The sequence below is a fragment of the Microcaecilia unicolor genome, chromosome 2 (genome assembly GCF_901765095.1).
Source record: "Microcaecilia unicolor chromosome 2, aMicUni1.1, whole genome shotgun sequence".
Taxonomy (NCBI): domain Eukaryota; kingdom Metazoa; phylum Chordata; class Amphibia; order Gymnophiona; family Siphonopidae; genus Microcaecilia; species Microcaecilia unicolor.
Window position 1 is genome coordinate 632,553,697 of NC_044032.1, and position 11,888 is coordinate 632,565,584.

Genomic DNA, 11,888 nt, shown 5'->3' on the forward strand with positions numbered 1-11,888 from the left:
GGACTGGTGGTTGGGAGGCGGGAAATACTGCTGGGCAGACTTATACGGTCTGTGCCCTGAAAAAGACAGGTACAAATTCAAGATATGAGTTTATCTTGGGCAGACTAGATGGACCATGCAGGTCTTTTTCTGCCGTCATCTACTATGATCTGGAGACCGCACCTACAAAAAGATAAACGGGATGGAGTCAGTCCAGAGGGCGGCTTCAAAATTAGCAAGCGGTCTGGAACACCAAAAATATGGGGGCAGGCTTATGAACCTCAACATGTAAACGCTGGAAGAGAGGAGGGAGAGAAGAGATATGATAGAGACGTTTAAATATCTCAAGGGCATTAATGTACAGGAAGTGAGCCTTTTTCAACTGAAGGAAAACTCTGGAACGAGGGGGGCATATGATGAAGTTTAGAGGGAATAAATAGGCTTAGAAGTAATCTAAGAAAGGGATCTAGGTGTCGTCGTTGATGATACTTTGAAACCTTCTGCTCAGTGTGCTTCTGCAGCTAATAAAGCAAATAGAATGTTAGGTATTATTAGGAAAGGAATGGAAAACAAAAATGAGGATGTTATAATGCCTTTGTATCGCTCCATGGTGCACCTCGAATATTGTGTTCAATTCTGGTCGCTGCATCTCAAAAAAGATAAAGTAGAATTAGAAAAGGTGCAGAGAAGGGCGATGAAAATGATAAAGGGGATGGGACGACTTCCCTATGAGGAAAGGCTAAAGCGACTAGGGCTCTTCAGCTTGTAGAAAAGGCGGCTGAGGGGAGATACTGTATGATAGAGGTCTATAAAATAATGAGTGGAGCTGAACAGGTAGACGTGAAGCATCTGTTTATACTTTCCAAAAATACTAGGACTAGGGAGCATGCGATGAAGCTACAAAGTAGTAAATTTAAAACGAACTGGAGAAAATGTTTCTTCACTGAACATGTAATTAAACTCTGGAATTTATTGCCAGAGAATGTGGTAAAGGCAGTTAGCTTAGCAGAGTTTAAAAAAGAGTTGGACGGCTTCCTAAAAGAAAAGTCCTTAGACTGTTATTAAATGGACTTTGGGAAAATCCACTATTTCTGGGATAAGCAGTATAAAATGTTTTGTACTTTTTTGGGGATCTTGCCAGGTACTTGTAACCTGGATTGGCCACTGTTTGAAACAGGATGCTGGGCTTGATGGACCTTTGGTCTGTCCCAGTATGGCAATACTTATGTACTTATGTATGGAAAGGGTGGTGGAAGTGTGGAATGGCCTCCCGGTGGAGTCGAGGACTGTCAGAATTTAAAAAGGCATGGGATAAGCATGTGGGATCGCTTAGGAAAAGGGAAGGGAAATGGGACTTGATATACTGCCTTTCTGAAACTACATTCAAAGTGGTTTACATATATTCAGGTACTTATTTTGTACCAGTGGCAATGGAGAGTTAAGTGACTTGCCCAGAGTCACAAGGAGCTGCAGTGGGAATAGAACTCATTTCCCCAGGATCAAAGTCCACTGCACTAATCACTAGGCTACTCCTCCACTAGCAACATTCCATGTAGAATCTCAAATAGGCTGGGATTCTGGAATCTTGCCATTCTTTGGGGTTCTACATGGAATGTTGCTACTCTTTTGAGATTGTGAATGGAATCTTGTTAATGGGACTTGACATACTACCTTTCTGAGGTTTTTGCAACTACATTCAAAGCGGTTTACATATATTCAGGTACTTATTTTGTACCAGGGGCAATGGAGGGTTAAGTGACTTGCCCAGAGTCACAAGGAGCTGCAGTGGGAATTGAACTCAGTTCCCCAGGATCAAAGTCCACTGCACTAGGCTACTCCTCCACTCCCAAGGAAGAATTAGGAGTTACTGAGGATGGACAGACTGGATGGGCCATTTGGCCTTTACCTGCTGTCATGTTTCTCTGTTTCTAAAAGAAGATGACTGAAGCCTTCTGCTAGCTGTCTAAAAACTGTCATGAATTACCATTACTAAAAAGACTTTAACTTACAGAGTAAAGGTTTAAAGTTTAGGAGATACTTAAGTTGCTTTTTCTAATCTCTTTCACTTCAGTGTCTTACATTCATTCCTCACTTCATTTATTCCTTATTTTCCTCTGGAGTTTTCTTATTCTTCCTCAAAATAGTTTCTGTCCACAAGCAATTCTCAAAATGCGAGCTATTAGGACTCCCTCAGGTCGCAATCTCAAAATGGGTTTGCTTTGTGCATACTGTCAACGAGAGGACTGACTCTTACTCTAAACTCTCTGATCACAGCCTCTTAAATTTACCAGGGACGCGTACTTGTTGTGAAACATCATTGTCAAATGAAAATGATAGCAAAATACTGTGGAATTTGGTTTGTCTTTTTTAGTCCAAAACTCTGCTGCGCGACTCATTTTCCGCCAGAGTCGCTATGCTCACATTAGCCCTCTCCTCAAGTCACTTCACTGGCTCCCTATCCGTTTCCGCATTCAATTCAAACTTCTCTTACTGACCTATAAGTGCGTTCACTCTTCCGCTCCCCAGTACCTCTCCACTCTTGTTTCTCCCTACGCTCCCCCTCGGATACTCCGCTCTGTAGATAAATCTCTCTTGGCTGTCCCCTTTTCCTCTACTGCTAATTCCAGACTCCGTTCCTTTTATCTCGCTGCACCTCATGCCTGGAATAGACTTCCCGAGCCTGTACGTCTAGTCCCGTCTTTGGCTGCTTTCAAATCCAGGCTAAAAGCCCACCTCTTTAACGTTGCTTTTGACTCCTAACCACTACTTACTTGCCCTGTACCCTTTTATCCCCACCTCTCTTTAATTCCCTTACCTCTTAGTTGTCTGTCTGTATGTTTGTCCTATTTAGATTGTGAGCTCTTTGAGCAGGGACTGTCTTTTCATGTATGGTGTACAGTGCTGCATATGCCTTGTAGCGCTATAGAAGTGATAAGTAGTAGTAGTAGTAGTAATGTAGAAGCCTGCCCTTGCAGATCAGCAACGCGGCCGCGCAGGCTTCTGCTTCTGTGAGTCTGACGTCCTGCACGTACGTGCAGGACGTCAGACTCACAGAAACAGAAGCCTGCGTGGCTGCATTGGTGATCTGCAAGGGCAGACTTCTAGATGGAATGTTGCTAGAGGAGGAGTAGCCTAGTGGTTAGTGCAGTGGAACATGGGATGTTGTTACTATTTGAGATTCTGGAATGTTGCTATTACTTGAGATTCTACATGGAATGTTGCTACTATTGGAGATTCTGTTGCTACCATTTGAGATTCTACATGGAACTATTCCACTAGCAACATTCCATTTTTAGATTGTGAGCTCGTTGAGCAGGGACTGTCTTTTTCATGTACGGTGTACAGCGCCGCGTATGCCTTGTAGCGCTATAGAAGTGATAAGTAGTAGTAGTAGTACGTGCTCTTCCAAAAGAGTACACGTTCCTTCCAAACAGTGCACAACATTTACAAAGAGGGTACACTCCTTCCTGATCGTGTGTGCGTACGATCAATAAAGAGTGTAAAAGTACGCACTCTATCTGAATACTGCACAATTTTTTAAAAGAGTGCACACTTTTTCTGAAAGAGTGCAACTTCTTTCTGAACGAGTGTGTATACATGACCTGTTCCTGTAACAGAAAAAAAATGCCAACACCTGTCTGAAAAAAATGAACACCCTGTAAAATGACACAAGAAATGATATAGTATGAAAACTTTCAAACTGCAAAACTTTCAAACTTTCTTATTACTTGCATTGTGCCAATGAGAACCTGCTTCAGAAGCTCATACGACATGAGACAGTATATATCAAGGTGCATTTGATAGACTGCTAGTAGTCCAGACAAGCAACACTATTTTTGAACAATTGTTGCGGTTGTCCGGGCCTTGCCACGTCCGAGTAAGTGGAACTGACTTTTCAGCCAACAAACGTTCCCGCCAAATTTCAAAATTGTGGCAAATGAACTTTCCTGCCGAATTTCGAAACGGTGGCCAACAGACTTTCCTGCCAAAATTCAAATTTGTGATCAATGGACTTTCCCCCCTCAATGTCCTGCCAAAATCTCCTGCCTTCCTGAGGAAACCACCCACCTCAAGCCCCGACCAATCAGGTTTGAGAACCCACTATATAAAGTCAAACCCACTATATAAAGCCTACTCTGAAGAAAGTCACAGCCGACGGCTGAAACTCGGTTCTACTGACTGAGATATGACAAGACCCTGACAACCGCAACAATCATGACGCAGCCGCGGAAGCTTAAGAGAACTGTTTCTTCCTCGTGTTTCTGCTTTTCTGGTCGCATCTCTTGGCACTTATTAATCTTCTTTCTCTCCGTACGCAGGACATAATACGCAGGACACGAAAGGTACTGATCATTATAAAAGCAATGCAGTTCTTAATGTTTTTCTCCTTTACATATCTACTGTTCCTCAGGGCAGGCATGAAACGGGTTGATCTTCTGGAGCTGATTTTCTATTCACTCACTTCATATTTGGCCTCCTCAGTCTGGATTTCTTAGAGGTCGTTGAACTGAACCTAAGCTCCTCACAGCTACCGAGTACACTGCGTCACGCTTCATTTACAATAGTTAGTAACTCATGACCACCATCTGCACCTTTCACTTTCCATTTGCTTTTTCACTCTGTGGCATAAGTTTTGCTCCCTTGGGATACTTCTCATGTACAATTACTGTATGTGGAACTGGCTTCATTCCTACTTCCTGCAGAGCCTGGAAAACAAATGACAACTCTCTGCAAGAGGCAAATCATTCCTTTTAAAGGGGGGGGGGGGGGAAGGAAGTTCCATTGATGGGGGGCGAGAGACATTTCCAGAATATTCAGAATTTCTAACATATGTTTCCAGAATATCTTCAGGTATGGAAAAGGCTACTGTAGGAAAAATTAATAGTTTGTATTCACCAGTCCTTCAGTGTTTTCGTGCTGTGCTAAATGACTCTCCACCAAGCAGTCAGCATTATCAGGACGCCAAATCATTTCAGTTCCCATTTTGTTGAACTTTAGTTGAACTTTGATTCCTCCCTCTCTGTTTCTGCTACCATCCAGCAGACGGCCAAAACCTATCGCTTCTTTGTCTACAACATTAGCAAAATTCGCCCCTTCCTCTCTGAATACGCTACCAGAACCCTTATCCAAACCCTTGTCACCTCTCGCTTGGATTATTGCAATTTGCTTCTCACTGGTCTTCCGCTCAGCCATCTCTCTCCTCTCCAGTCTGTCCAAAATTCTGCGGCACGACTTATTTTCCGCCAAAATCGTTTTACCCGCACTAGCCCACTCCTCAAGTCACTTCACTGGCTCCCTGTCCGCTTCCGCATACAGTTCAAACTTCTCTTACTGACCTTTAAATGCATTCATTCTGCAGCCCCCCCCCCCCCATTACCTCTCCTCTCTCATCTCTCCCTACATTCCTCCCCGTGACCTCCGCTCACTGGACAAATCTCTCTTGTTGTCCCCCTTCTCCTCCACTGCTAATTCCAGGCTTCGTTCCTTTTCCCTTTCGGCACCTTATGCCTGGAATAGACTTCCTGGACCTATACGTCTAGCTCCATCTCTACCTGTTTTCAAATCTATGCTGAAAACCCACCTTTTCACCACTGCTTTTGGCTCCTATCCACTACTCAATTCCCCTATCCTTGTTCCTTCTCACCCAGTACTTTCCTCACCCTTAATTGTCTTGTCTGTCTGTATTTTTAGATTGTAAGCTCTATCGAGCAGGGACTGTCTCTCTGTGTCAGGTGTTCAGCGCTGTGTGTGTCTGGTAGCGCTATACAAATGTTAATAATAATAATAATAAATTCACTTTATTTTCCACATGCACAACTCTCTTACTGAAGTGTTTACTCGGAAAGATTCAACATCTGTATGGAAAATGATCTCGCCACAGCCATAATAGTGTCGCACAACTTTGTCACGCTCATCACAGCAAGTTTAGTCATTACTAGAGTTGGGCATTTAATTCATTATTAAGGCGATTAAGCTTAAGCTTTTAATGCAAACAATTTTTTACATGTATTTGATATTTTTAATGTCCTCGGATATCCTTCAACTTGCCTGCTACAGATTGCCAAGTGGCGGGAACTATTCACATTTGCTGTCTGCCGCTAGCCTTGGAGTCTCCTGTCTACCATGTCCTGCCCCTGAGGAAACAGGAAGCTACTTCAGACAAGGCAGACTCCAGACTTCGCGCCTTCTGTCTCGCTGCACCCTACGCCTGGAATAAACTTCCTGAGCCCCTACGTCTTGCCCCATCCTTGGCCACCTTTAAATCTAGACTGAAAGCCCACCTCTTTAACATTGCTTTTGACTCGTAACCACTTGTAACCACTTGCCTCCACCTACCCTCCTCTCCTCCTTCCTGTGCACATTAATTGATTTGCTTACTTTATTTTTTGTCTATTAGATTGTAAGCTCTTTGAGCAGGGACTGTCCTTCTTCTATGTTTGTGCAGCGCTGCGTACTCCTTGTAGCGCTATAGAAATGCTAAATAGTAGTAGTAGTAGTAGTAGAGCCTGGCACCAGCGGCAGACGGTGAATGTTAATCTCTTCCACTGCCTAGCGATCTCAAAGAGGCGAGTTGAGGTAGACTGGGGGGGGGGGGGGAAGTGGTTTCAGAGCATGCAAGTGAGAGAAAGAGATGGGAAGATGCCACACACGGGGGGGGGGGGGGGGGCATGGAAAGAGAAAAGTTAAAATCAGGAAGACATGTTAGGAAGACAAGAGGGAATAGGCTAAGGACAAATCTAAGAAAGTATTATTTCATGGAAAGGGTGGTGGAGCAGTGGCGTAGCCAAGGGTGGGCCCGGGTGGGCCCAGGCCCACCCAGTATCAGCACAGCTATGACGTGGCTGGAATGGATCCCCAAGCCCCACCAGCCAAAAACTCCCAACAACTGTCCTTCTTGAATACCTTGTAAATAGCAGATCTTTGCCTGCAGTGGGCAGCGACTGATACATACTGCCTGCACTGGCCCCATAACCTTCCCTCTGATGTATTCCTGCCTACGCGGAAACAGGAAGTTACAACAGAGGGAAGGCTGTGGGGCTAACATGAGCACTGTGCATTAGTTGCTGCTCGCTGTCGGTGAAAATCTGCTATTTAAAAGGTATACAGGGGAGGGGGAATGTTTGAGAGACCATATGGCATGCAGGCAAGAGAGGGAGAGACCAAATCTCTTGTGGGACAAGGTGGAATTCTTCTGCCCACCCATCTTGGGCTCAGACCCATCCAAAATCAGGTATCTGGCTACGCCCCCGTGGTGGAGGCATGCAATGGCCTCCCAGCAGAGGTTGTGGAGTCAAGGACTGTGTCAGAATTAAAAAAGGCATGGGATAAGCATGTGGGATCGCTTAGGAAAAGGAAGAGTTAGGGGTCACAGAGGATGGGCAGACTGGATGGGCCATATGGCCTTTATGTGCCATCATGTTTCTATGTTGGACTTGAGGACAGAGGAAAGGGAGTGAGTGATTGTGGACAACAGGATACAGAAATGGAGAGAGGGAGGTATGTTTGAATTGGGGGAGGAAGAGATGCTGGAAAACAGGAGGCAGAAAGGAGAGAGACAGAGAGCTTAGAATTGGGGAGTGGAGGGGAGGGAGTGATAGATGCTGGACATTGGTAGGGAGCATGATATGATTAATCGTGCAATTAAAGTTTTTAATCCCATGATTAATTTTGATTAAAAATTTTCATCTTTGCCCACCTCTAGTCATTACTGATTGAAAAGTTCCAGATAAATCAATATTACTGGCAATTCCTGTTGACTCCTTCCCCACACCTCTGGCTATGCTTCCAATACCATCATCCTGGAATCAGTCTGTGTCTGAGGCACTTCTCCAAAGAATGCCTATATCCCTGTTTCATCATCATCTTTCTTGCAATGAAGCAAATCAACCCAAAGTGAGGCTGACAGTTTCACTCAGTGTTAATCTCCACATCATCAGAGTGAACAAAGATTCCTCTGGCCATTAATTTGGGGCTCAGTGTGACTTCAAACCAGGGAAATTTGGACAGCTCTCTTTTTCATGTTTGAGATTCCAGAGGCTGATCTCTGAGTTTTATGGGCATCGGAGGTCCCAACACAAACCACTTATCTAGGCCCCAAGAACAGGTGAATTTGAGAAGAAAATATAAGCCAAGGAAAACACCAGAGTTCACTAGAGCAGGTGCAGCAACCAGCCACCATATTGCTCTGACTTCTATGACTCTAATCCTCCAATTTGTTTAAAAGCGACAATTATTAGGTTAATGGAATATCACCTGGTCTTAACATGTTTCCTCTCAGCTGTGTGTTCTACAGGTTGAAGAAACTTAATCTGTATAACCTTTTCTCATAGGGGAGCTGTTCGTCTCCGTCTTCATTCTATCCACCCTTCTCTGAACCTATTCTAATTCCATTATATCCTTTTTAAAATGAGGCAACCAGAACTGCACTCAGCACTCAACTTGTGGTAGCACTATGCATAGGAGCCAACTTTTCAAAATGATTGGGGGTGCTGAATTTTTTTTTTTTTTACAGGTGGTGCATTCCCCCCTCCCCCTTATCCCCTCCCTCTCCCCCTCCTCCTCAACCCCCCTCGTCCCCCTCCCCCTTGACCCCCCTCGTCCCCCTCCCCTTTGACCCCTCCCTCTCCCCCTCGTCCCCCTCCCTCCCGCTGTCCCCCCTCCCTTGTCCCCCCTCCACCTCCCTCCGAGTTCCAGGGTCCCCCTCCCTCCCTCTGAGTTCCAGGTTCCCCCCCCTCCCTCCCTCCCAGTTCCAGGGTCTCCCCCCCCTACGAATTTTAAAAGTCATTTATTTTACCTCTTCGGGGTTAGGGCGGCAGCAGCGGTAAAAACATGCAGGCTCGGCTCGGTGCTTAGTTGTTTTCCCTTCTCTCACTCTCTCAGCTCTGGCCCCGCCCTTGCGGAAACAGGAAATGAGGGTGGGACCAGAGCTGAGAGAGAGAGAGAGAAGGGAAAACAACTAAGCACCGAGCTGAGCCTGCATGCTTTTTACCGCTGCTGTCGCCCTAACCCTGACGAGGTAAAATAGATGACTTTTAAAATTCGGAGGGAGGGGGCCTGGAACTCGAAGGGAGGAGGGAGGGAGGGAACGAACTTCCGGTGGGTGAAATATTGGGGGTGCTCGAGCACCCACAGCACCCACAGAGTCGGTGCCTGTGGCACTATGGATTTGCACAGAGGCATTAGATCATCTTGGTTTTATTTTCCATTCCTTTCCTACTAATTCCTAATATTTCATTTGCTCTTTTGATCACCGCTGCACTTTGAACCAAATTTCAACATATTGTCCATGTTGGCCCTCAAATCTTTTTATTGGGTGGTGATGCCTAATACAGAATCCAGGTTTGCGTACCTATAGTTTGCATTATTTTCCCCTATATCCATCTGTAAAGCACCCAATGGTTCGGACCTTTCCCATAGTCAATGGCCAAAGGAGTGGATGTCAGTGGATAGTGTAACCGGGTCACCCTTCCAGGGCCCAGCCAGGGCTGACCTTGCTTAGCTTCCTTCCAAGTACCACGTGGGTGGAAAGCTTTAGTCCGGAGTCCAGCACTCAGTCAACACTCTCAGGTTCCAGCCCTCTTTGTAAATGATCATCACCCTCTGTTCTCAGGTTTCATTGACACACAGCAACTCCAATGCTTCTTATAATTAAGAATTTTATTTGGCTTAAGCTTTAGTCACACAATTCCTAACCGTCATTGTGCACTTGGCCCTTTAACACAGTCCAGGATACCTCTCCAAGAGCATAGGAGCCGACTCCGTGGGTGCTGTGGGTGTTCGAGCACCCCCAATAGTCACCCATCGGAAGTTCCCTGCAGGGCGTCCCCCCTCCCTACGAAATTTAAAAGTAACTCATCTTACCTCCTCGTCGGAGGAGTTACATCTGCAGCAGCAGCCCAGGAAAAAGCGTGCAGGCAGGAGACTCAGAGCTGTTCCGTTTGGTCTCTCTGAGCTCTGGTCCCGCCCTCATTTCCTATTTACGCAAGGGCGGGACCAGAGCTGAGAGAGAGCAGACGGAACAGCTCTGAGTCTCCTGCCTGCACGCTTTTTCCTGGGCTGCTGCTGCTGCAGATGTAACTCCTCCAACCAGGGGGTAAGATGAGTGACTTTTAAATTCGGAAGGAGGGAGGGAGATGGGGGGGCCAACCTGGAACTGGGAGGGAGGGGGCCTGGAACTGGGGGGAGGGGATCTGGAACTAGGAGGGTGAGAAGGAGGGCCTGGAATTGGGTGGGAGGGTGAGGGGGGTGCCTGGAACTCAGAGGCAGGGAGGGAGGCCTGGAACTCGGAGGGGGAGGAGAGGGGGAGGAGAGGGGGCCTGGCCTGGAACTGGGAGAGAGGGGGGAGTATGGAACTCGGAGGCAGGGAGGGAGGCCTGGAACTCAGAGGGAGGGATAGGGGAGGGGGGCAGGGGAATGCACCATCTGTAAAAAAAAAAAAAAAAAAAAAATTCAGCACTCCCAATCATTTTGAAAAGTTGGCTCCTATGTCCAAGAGGTCCTTAATGTGTGCTCAGTCTCTTAGGACACTGCTCCCACTACTCAGCCAATTATCAGTTGCAACAGCTTTGTAACATCAGAGCATTTAATCACAGACCCTGCTTGAACTCTTCAGCAAGCTGCCAGGATTATTAGCTGCATAGCATCAAGACACTTAGCCAATTAGCAGCTCCAACAGCCTTATAACATCAGGGCATTCAGTACCTTCCTGGTTTTGAGAGGCTCCTCCTGGCCCTCCTTCCTTGAGACCTCTCTCCCAGGCACCAGGCATACCTCATCAAGCAGCAAACATTAGGCATCTGGCTTCCCCTCCTTTCTCTCTCCACTGGGAGAAAGGAATTTATGAGGTGATCAATAATCCCCCCCACCTCTTTAGGCCCTACCCCCTTGGTTCCAGTCAGGTCTTAGTCTAGAACTCTCCTTCTCTACCTTTCCCTCCCCCACTTCGATAGCTCCACCTGGTGGCCTCCATAGGGAAAAGCTGATCCTATGACATGAGCACCTTCTAGCTGTCCCTTCAGGGTATAACCCAGATATTCCCTTGGAGCTCCCTCTACTGGCTCTATCATGACATTTTCCCAGTTTCTTGTAGAAGAGTGCCCTCTGGCGGCTTCCTTGGGGTAGGGCAAACCGGTGTTTATCACAATAGACATAATGGTGAAGGATCTCTCTAGATGTTAAGCTCTGAAAAAGTGGTGTTTCCAAAGACCTCTCTTTCCTACCAGGTTGGGGGGGGGGGGGGGTGGGGTGCAGAGGGGCCTCATTGCAGGGCTTCATTCGAACATCAGTAACAGCTGGAAAAGTGGGGCCATGGGTGAAGAACACAGTCTCTCAATAACTAGGCCATCATTGTTACCAAGTTCTAATAGTAATTGGAGCCCATAACCCATCCTGTTCTGTCTTTTGAAGGCCGAGAGGGAAAGCAAAGAGTAAGAAAAATGATGGGGTAATTTTTAATGGCTGCAGTCACCACACTAATTTGAGCATTTGCTTTTAAATTAATATGTATATTTAGTGCCACTATACATGTGGAGCAGCATTTTAGAAAGGACGTCCAGCTCAAAATATGGACATCCATTTCTCGTGTATTTTGCAACAGGATCTGCCGACATACAGCCTGCACTAAAAGACATGAGAAATGGACATCCATACGCTGGCGAATTCCAGCACGAGCATCCATTTTACAAACTGAAATATCCAAATTATGAGTGGGGCAAAACAAGAGACATGAAAGTCTTTGTGGCCGCATATGAATATCTATATTGCAAAATGGCCACATTGAAATCCACATGGAGGAGTTGCCTAATGGCTAAAGCATTTAGCTGCAAGCCAGAGCAGAGGATCAGAGGACCCTGGTTCAGACCTCACTGTAGCTCTTTGTAATTTTCCTTTTTAAATTGTGAGTCCTCCAG

General features: G+C 46.1%; 1 long non-coding RNA gene across 2 annotated transcripts in view; it reads right to left on the minus strand.

Annotated features, from left to right (window-relative positions):
• LOC115461702 overlaps positions 1-9,913 on the minus strand; it is an 83,124-nt gene extending 73,211 nt beyond the window's left edge. The window contains exon 1 of one of the 2 annotated variants that reach the window (XR_003940740.1): positions 9,841-9,913. This is a non-coding gene — a long non-coding RNA (uncharacterized LOC115461702). The remainder of the gene's footprint in view (positions 1-9,840) is intronic. The other variant, XR_003940741.1, reaches the window with a different exon arrangement.
• Positions 9,914-11,888: the final 1,975 nt, after the last annotated feature.